Here is a 9724-nt window from a genome sequence, read left to right as displayed (position 1 = left end):
AATGCACATCAGAATTCACCGGTAGGAGTGGCTTTCATCTCCAGACCCGCTCAGTCGCACAGAGAGGGGAGCTCTGGGGTTCATACGTGGGGCTTATGGGTATAGGCCACACAACACTCTAAGTGTCAGAATCCCCATAACAGAGCATATAACGTGTTATATATATAGTTGGAGCATGCAGTGTCCCTGTCACCAAAAATAAAATCAAAGCTCACAATGATCAACAGATGGGAAGACTGATCTAGCACAAAAAAATATTAAATAATGTATGATCAGTGGGGTGGCCCAGCAATCCATAAAATGCAAGTGTATAAAACTGAAGGTATGAATATAAATCAGCATGTCATATCATAGCATATATGCAGGCTCACCGCAGTGGACATGGCACAGCACAATAATTAAATTATTAACTGCGAAACATGTGGGCAAAATAACAGCATGGTCACCGAGGCAGTATGAAATAGAGTGCAAGGTCCAAACGATAGCTTACCTCTGTATATAGTTTTATGTGGATCGCTAGAGTAAAGCACAGTATGATCCTGGCTGTGAAGCAGCTGAATGACATACTTACTTGGCTTATAAAAGCAAACAGAGAGGGGAGAACCATAGTGTAGCCGCCCATCAATGAGGGCAAGTGTCTGCAGTAACAGCGTGATGTTATCATGTCACTATGACCCAAAATCTTTGAGAAATGTTTCCAACACCTTGTTAAATCTATGCTACAGAGAATTAAGGCAGTTCTGAAGGCAAAAGGGAGGTCCAACCCGGAACTAGCAAGGTATACCCAATAAAGTGGTCAGTGAGTGTATTTGTAAAGTGCTGTGTGAATTGACTAACAATAGTGTGTGTTTTTTGCAATCTGGTACATTTTAGAAGGGTTTCACATAATGTAAACAAAAGAGCTGACATTGTGTGTTTTGGGGGGGGGGGGGTGGGAGGGAGATAAGGATGTGTAAAGCTAATTTCACACCGGGGCGTTGGGGTGTCGGCAGTAAAGCGCCTCTATTTTTAGTGGAGCTTTACCGTCGTTGTAGCTGCGCTATTCGGCCACTAGCGGAGTGCTTTTAACCACTGCTAGCTGCCGAAAAAGGGTTAAAACCGCCCGCAAAGCGGCACTGCAGTGGCGGTTTGCCAGTGCCGCACATTGATTTCAATGAGCAGGGGCGCTTTAGGAGCGTGTACATCTGCTGACCCTTGTCTTGTTGTAGTTACTAACAAATATCAATTGTTCTACTCTTACAACTTCTAACTTTTATATAGTTTGCTTAATCATGTAGACAGAAATGCAGCTTTCTGCTTACCATAATCAGAAATGTATGTGTGTGAGAACTGGGGGGATGGTGGGCGCTATGTTGTACCTTATTGGTTGTTTTTTTTTTTTGTTATTTGTTTCTTTTTTTTGTTATATCCTGTTTTTGTTTGAGAATTTTGCACCTAACAAATTGATGGGGGTGGGTGGTGAGAGTTGTTGTACCTTAAAATGTGTATAATGTGGATAATATTAGCCTTAATTTTGTTCCCTGTTGTAACTATGAAAGTTAAGTTGTGATCATTTTTTAGATTGTAAGCTCCTATGAGCAGGGCCCTTCTAACTATATTGTAAAGTGCTGTGCAAAATGTAGTACCATAAATACCGTTGATTCTTTTTACATATGTAGGTGAATGTACCGAACTGTGTTGCTGCTGTCAAAATAAATGTACAATATTGAACTATTTATGTATTTGTTGGATCAAGAAACCTTTTTTTTCCCCTCAAGTGGAATGTATTTGTTAGAATATTATTCCAAATTCATAATTCGGCACTTATAGGTGTTATAATATATTTATGGCAAGCTTGCAAAACATATTTGGTTTTATGATTAATCATAGTAAATAGTATGTGTGAATGACCTTGATCAAGTGTTCAGTGAAACATATCCTCATCTAAAGCTGAGTTAGTAATAAGTTTCTGATGTAGCCAATTTGAGCATGACATATATGGTATCTTGGTACAGAATGTCATGAGAAGACAAAAATAGACATGTGTCTACGTAGCTAAAGCAATGATACATTGTGGATTATATCTTGTTAAAATAAGTTTAGAGAAGTCTCAGTCATGTTAATACATATTAGTACATAGTTACTTAATGTAAAGTTGCTAATATGTGTTCATATTATGTAAATGTATGGTTATTAGACATGTGCAGAGTAAAATATTTCATTTTGGAATTTAGTTTTCGTCTGAAAACTTAATTTATTTAGTTACTCCCAAAATTAGTTTTTATTTATTTCGTTTTTCGTTCAAAAATTGCATTCGTCCAAAAATCCACATGAATTACGGTCGAATCTGTCTTTGAAGGCTTAGGCCGCGTACACACGAGAGGATTGTCCGTCCAACTTACGTTTCAGCGGACAATCCGCTCGTGTGTGGGCTTCAGCAGACTTTTTCAGCGGACAGTCTGGCGGACTAAGTATTTCGGAATTTCCGTAATACAGTCCGTCCAAACTTGGTTTCAGCGGACAGTCCGCTCGTGAGTAGGCAAGTTGGACGGACTAAGTATGGCGCATGCTCAGAAAGGATTTACACGGCCGAAGGTTGCATTGCAGTGTATTGGACGTCGTATTTCTAGTCCCGTCATACGTGCTGTACACGTCATCGCGCAAGCTTTCAGCGGACTGTCTGTTCATCGTGTGTGGTCAAGTCCATTCTTTCAAAAGTTGGACGGACTGTCTGTCGGATTGTCTGACGAACTTAGTTGGCCAGACAATCCGCCCGTGTGTACGCGGCCTTATGGTGTCTGTCGAATGTATAAAGAAGATTCGACGGAGCTAGTATATAGCATACTTTAGAACCCTATTAAAGTCTATGGGACTCCAACGTTCAAAATCTAAAGTGCTAATTGTAAAGGCTAATTTGCAAGTTACTGTCCTAAAAAGTGTTTGGGGACCCGGGTCCTGCCCCAGGGGACATGTATCAATGCAAAAAAAAGTTTTAAAAACGGCCGTTTTTTCGGGAGCAGTGATTTTAATAATGGTTAAAGTGAAACAATTAAAGTGTAATATTCCTTTAAATTTCGTATGGGGGAGGTGTCTATAGTATGCCTGTGAAGGGGCTCATGTTTCTGGTGCTTAGAACTGTCCCTGCACAAAGTGTCATTTATGCAGGAAAAAAAGTCCTTTAAAATCACTCGCAGCTATTATGAATTGTCGGCTCCGTAATACAGAGAACACTCATTGAAAGTCATTGATAAAAAAATAAATAAATAAATTTAAAAAAAAAGCGTGGGGGTCCCCCAAATTCAATTACCAGGCCCTTCAGGTCTGGTATGGATATTAAGGGGAACCCTGCCTCAAATTTAAGAAAAAATTTGACGTGGGGTTCCCCCTAAATATCCATAACCAGACCCTTCAGGTCTGGTATGGATATTAAGGGCAACCCGCGTCAAATGTAAAAAAAAATTGACGTGGGGGTCCCCCTAAAAATCCATACCAGACCCTTTATCCGAGCACGCAACCTGGCAGGCCGCAGGAAAAGAGGGTAGGGGTACTTTTGTACCCCCTTACCATTTCAAACAGGGGGGGCAGGATCTGGGGGTCCCCTTGTTAAAGGGGGCTTCCAGATTCTGATAAGCCCCCCGCCCGCAGACCCTCACAACCACCGGCCAGGGTTGTGAGGATGAGGCCCTTGTCCTCATCAACATGGGGACAAGATGCTTTGAGGGGTCACAGACCCCCAAAGCATCCTCCCAATGTTGAGGGCATATGGCCTGGTACGGTTCAGGAGGGAGGGGGGGCCGCTCTCTCGTCCCCCCCCTCTTTTCCAGCGGCCTGCTAGGTTGCGTGCTCGGATAAAGGGTCTGGTATGGATTTTTAGGGGGACCCCACGTCAATTTTTTTTCACATTTGATGCGGGGTTGCCCTTAATATCCATACCAGACCTGAAGGGTTCTATAGACACAGATTGTTGTCAGAGTCACGTCGAATCTCCTATTCTATATCGAACTGTTGTAACAATGAAAATGAAAATAAAGCATTTATTTGTGTCGGATCTTTCGTTTTTTGGATTCTGTGCTTTCGTTATCGTTTGTCAAAACGAAAACGAAAATAGCTGAAATTCGGAAGAAAATGCATTCGGACGAAAACGAATGCACATGTCTAATGGTTATGACATTATATGAACAGCACATTATGTCACGTATGGAGTGTTACATGTGAGCTTGTCAATCAAGCTCCATATGACTCTCTGAGTTAGTATCTACTTTTGGATCGCACATTGCGGAAGTTAGCAGACATGAATGTGTGCCATACAAGGTTCTAAGTTTGTGAGGTTATGACGTTCAGATGTAATATTTAAGCCTATGCTTCCAGATTGAAGGAGCTCTCGCAGACACTCACATGGGCACTCACTCACACTCAGACACCCACACATGATACTGGCATATTCATACAGAGACTGATGAATTGGGACAGCTGAATTCTGCCAGAAGTCTAAGAACGTCATTTCCTGTTTCTTCTTAGAGGACACACGAGACAGCATGAAGAGAAGGCAGCAACCATTGAAACACACATGCTTTCATAAGCTTATTACAGCTTTATAACTATTCTATTTTATATATTTTTACCTACACTGAACTGAACTATTATACTTTTTACATTGTATTTATGATGCCAACTGTGTGACAAATAAACTCACACTTTCTTTTAAGTCAGTTTGACTATCAATGCTATTGATTCGGAAACGCGTCTGAGATACAAGAATATTAGACATAAATAATATTCTTCAGTATTGTTAACACCAATACAAATAGATAAAGATATAATAGTTTACAAAATAAACATTTATTCTGCACTCATGCAAGGTGTTAAAAAAAAACTCCCAAAAAAAAAAAACTTTAACCGGTTCCCGACCAGTGCACGCCGATGTACGTTGGCAGAATGGCACGGGCAGGCAAATGGGCATACATGTACGTCCCTTTAAATTTTCCGCCCTGCCATCGCGAGCGCGCTTGTGAGTCCGGTCACAGGTCTCGTGGACTCACATACCCGCGATCGTCTCACGGGGCGGCTGATTGAAGAAATGCCGTTGTAAAAAGCATTTCCCCATTCTGCCTAGCAACTAGTGACGCTGATCTCTGCTCCATGTGATTGGAGCAGAGATCAGTGTTCACTAAATGAAAGCCCAGCCCCCCACAGTTAGTAACACAACCCTAGGAGCACTTAACCCCTACACTGCCACCCACTGGTTAACCCCTTCACTGCCAGTGTCATTTACACAGGAATCACTGCATTTATATAGCAGTGATTGCTGTATAAATGACAATGGTCCCAAAAATGTGTCAAAAATGTCCGATGTGTCCGCCATAATGTCGCAGTCACAATAAAATCGCTGATCGCCGCCATTACTAGTAAAAAAAATATATATATTAATAAAAATGCCATAAAACTATCCCTATTTTGTAAACGCTATAACTTTTGTGCAAACCAATCAATAATCCCTTATTGCGATTTTTTTTACCAAAAATATGTAGAAGAATACGTATCGGCCTAAACTGAGGGAAAAAACATTTTTTATATATATTTTTGGGGGATATTTATTATAACAAAAAGTAAAAAATAATGCGTTTTTTTCAAAATTGTCACTCTATTTTTGTTTATAGCGCAAAAAATAAAAACCTCAGGGGTGATCAAATGCCACCAAAAGAAAGCTCTATTTGTGGGGAAAAAAAAGGACGTCAATTTTGTTTGGGAGCCACGTCGCACGACTGCACAGTTGTCAGTTAAAGCAACGCAGTGCCGAATCGCAAAAAGTGGTCTGGTCTTTGACCAGCAAAATTGTCCGGTCTGTAAGTGGTTAATAGCTCCAAAACTAAATTTCAGGGACCATTAAATTCAGCTGGTGGATAGGTAGAGTGTTCAACATGTCAACCTGGGTCTTCATTTTTGAAATCACCAGTTGCAATCCTAGGGATACCAATCAATTTGTAAATAAAGTAAAATAGTTTTTGTAATAAATCTATTCGCATCTGTGTATTTTAGCCACGGCCGGCATTAAAACATTGTATTGTGCACATTCTCAGGGCCAGCTTCTGGCCCAAAAATTGGTCATAAAGTTTGTATGCACTGGAAGTGCTACTGCTGTTCTGGGAATTGACCCGCACAAACCTGGTGAGCTCACTATTAAGTAAGGAGGAGTTGTGCTGATTTGCTAAGGCACGTGTTTGTGCTGTACCAGTAGGGTTGTCATAGGGACAGTCCGGGCTCTGAATCATCTGCCCGGTTTTCAGACTGCCTGAAAGCCGGCAGACCATTTGGGCGGGGGGAGCTCCATCAGCATACTTGCCACTGTGGAGACAGCAGCAGTGGCATTGCTTCTCAACAGGACCCTGGGCAAACATTTTCTTGCCCCCCCCCCCCATGCAATTTATCTCTCCATCTGCTCTGAGGCAGACATTAAATAGCAGCTAGACTCAATCAGTTTTACTGAATCAGATCAGGCAGCAATTGAGACTGGTTTCCAGAGGTTACAGGGTATTATTACCGCTCACTGACTGGCTGCTAGAGGTTACATTACACATTATGGCTCATTGATTATTTGCTAGAGATTACAGCACATGAACTCTGCTTGTTGATTGGTTGCTAGAGATTACTGTACCTCAATGCTGTTCATGGATTGGTTGCTAGAGGTTACTGGACATCCTTACCACTCACTAATTGGTTGCTAAAGGTTACAGCACATCATCTCCTCTGCAAGTTTGGATTTTTTTACCGATTACCAATATAAAGAGGAGTGTCTACACTGGCCACCAATGTAATGGGTATTTACACTGACCACTAATGTAATAGGAGCATTCACAGTAACCACCAATGTATTGAGGTATTTATACTGACCACCAATGTAAGGGGGACCTTCACACTGGCCACTAGTGTGAATGAAATAATTGTACACTAAGCTTCAATGTAATGAGACGATTTACACTGACTACCAATGTAACTGAGACATTTAGCTTGCGTTTATATTTGTGTGTGTCGGGAACGCATGCAAAATCACTTTCCTGACACAACAGAAACATGCTGCCCTTGAGCAGATACAAAGCAGTGCCATTAATTGTTAATGGCACACTGAGATGTGTGTATTGCACCAAAATTCACTGTGCTGTGGCACAATGTTATTTTGAAAAAGGGTTCCACTTCCAATTTTCTTACCTTTGCAGAACAGGCTGATGTTAGGCTTAATGACCACAGTTGTTGGCAGGACTTTCAAGCATGCCCCTTTAACTCCCCAGTGGGCAGCATTCAGCAGAAGTGGTGACAGATATGACCTCAGTGGGACATGATATACATATGAATGTTGCCTCTATTTACATATCAATGTCGCGGTCTGCGGCTATTTACATATTAATGCCACCACAATTTACATATCAATGCTAGTTATTTACATATAAACACAGGGTCTGCAGGTAAGTCCTCTGTACGAGGCAATAGAGCAGAGCTGGGCAGCAGCAGTAATAGGACTTCACACTGAGATATCGAGAGACAGCATGGGACAAAATCTTCAAGGGACAAGGCAATTTAAACTGGGATAGTTGGCAAATACGAGGCAGATGCTTTGGGCCCCATAACAATGATGGGGCCCAGGGCAGCTGCCTCTTTTGACCTGCCTTAAATACAGCCCTGTACAGCCCAATAAATACACTGTGTGGGTGTTTGTTTTGGAATCTGAAGCTCCTTTATGTCCCCCACCCTCCTCCAGGCTCCTGCAGGGTCTCTGTTATCTCTGACTTAACCCACTCCCCCCTCCCTTTAATCACTAGTGTGGGGTGCTGAAAGAACCGGGAGGAGCTCACTGTACATACTGTCGGCTCGGCCACTGTTCACACTACATGCAGCTTCCTACCCCCCAGCTGAGGGACATCATTCCATGGTCACTTATCTTCCCTTCTCTTCCCAACATTTCTCCCTGGTCACCTCATAGACACTGCAAGAAACTGTTGTGAAAATGTATAAGCTTCTTCTATAAGCAATTAATTCTGTTGTGCTGAAAAGTACAATTATAGCTCTCTTGTATAATGCCGGGAAAAGCCCACTTGTATCTCCAAGTAAAACAGACAGACGCTGGTATCACGCTGAGCTTAGAAAGTTCTTTCTTACAATGCCAAGTTTTGTTTGTTTATAATGTAACACAGGGATAACAAAAGAGGGTGGTGGCTTCACAATCAGCCAATTAGACACTTGTATACCTTCAAATGAACCAGACACAAGTACATATTCTAATAGACATCCAGTAGTGATGTGTGCAAATGGTAGTGTGCAGAGCCATGTGGGCAGTTTCCTGCTGAGACACAATGTGCACTACAAACATGGGCCATCCCACCGCAAACCATACACTACCATGGCACAGCGCGCCATCATTTTGTACGGTTATGCTATTGTTCCCATGTACACAGATCTGTTTGCTAGGAGCGTAGATGCAGTCACCATGAGGTGGCCAGTCTCGTGAGGCATAGGCGGATATACCTTAAAGGGCAAACAGATCTGCCGTATGCACGGGAAGGTTTCCGCAACCAACGGTCCCCCACTGACAGAAGATGAAGGAAGAAACGGAAGGATTAAGGAAAGAAGAAGGAAGACGACCCGAAGAAAGACAGGACAGGTCATCCCCCACAGGCATCCCTAAATGCTGGGAAAAGTATGATGGTTTTTCAACCTAACTATATAACTATAAAACTATATAATTTTCCCTCTATGATGTTTCAGTCTGTCTCGGCATTCGCAAAATTCCAAAAATTGATTCACAGGGGCCAACATCAGATATATGGGAGAAGGTGAAGGAGCAAGATAAGAAGATCAATTAAAATTCTTCAGGATTCCCCCCTCAACCCCTTCAATCAGTATCACAGAAGGAAACGAGTCATCTAGCTGTGTGTATTCTTGGATCTCTTAAGCTATTCAAGTCTATTTTCCGGCACAGCTTTGAAATACAGAATGCTGTTGAACTATCTTTTAGCTCACAACCTAGTGGGTGCAAGTGATAAATGTGTAAAAACCATGTATAATATTTTATATTTACCTAATATTACCAAGCAGTAGAAGAATGTTTAAATTACCCTATCACCAACAATAAAATACCAAATGAACCCCCATTGAGAAATCATCATCTGGAGTCTGCTGGGGAACCAACACTTCTGGGAGTATTGATCTCCTGTTGCCCCTACGGCACTTCCTGGTTCATTTCAGTGACCTCCATTTCACTTTAAGACACAATAGTGATGTGGAGGGTGGCAGGAGGAACCACTGGGGGCTGTTGGGGATGCAAGAGATTAACACTCCTTGGAGTTTTGGTTTTCCAGGAGAATTTGAGGCAACATATCCCATCATTAGAGTGGCATTTTAACTGAATGGGCAGAAGGAAAGGTATTTACTAAACTTATTTAGGGTTAACAGGTTTCATATTCATTTACTATTAGTGACGGGGTCACTTTAAAACAAGCCTCACTTAAATTGCTGTGGGGAAATTCATGCTTAACCAGTTGTAGATTTTTGGCGTGTCACACACACCCACAATACAAAGTTTAGGTTCTTTAATTGCCTTTGGGTCCGTGGGGCCACTATCTTGAATGAGGGAAGTTGGTGTAATGTAAATTTGTAGGTTCTGTATATAATTGTATTCTATTTTATATGTATTGCACAATGCCCTCACTGTGCACACGGCACTAACAATGTTTTCAGTACATGTTTTGCATTCTTT

This window comes from Lithobates pipiens, unplaced genomic scaffold (genome assembly GCF_037356315.1).
Source record: "Lithobates pipiens isolate NorthernLeopardFrog02 unplaced genomic scaffold, aLitPip1_a1.2 Scaffold_28, whole genome shotgun sequence".
In the NCBI taxonomy this organism is placed as follows: Eukaryota; Metazoa; Chordata; class Amphibia; order Anura; family Ranidae; genus Lithobates; species Lithobates pipiens.
This window is presented reverse-complemented; position numbering follows the sequence as displayed.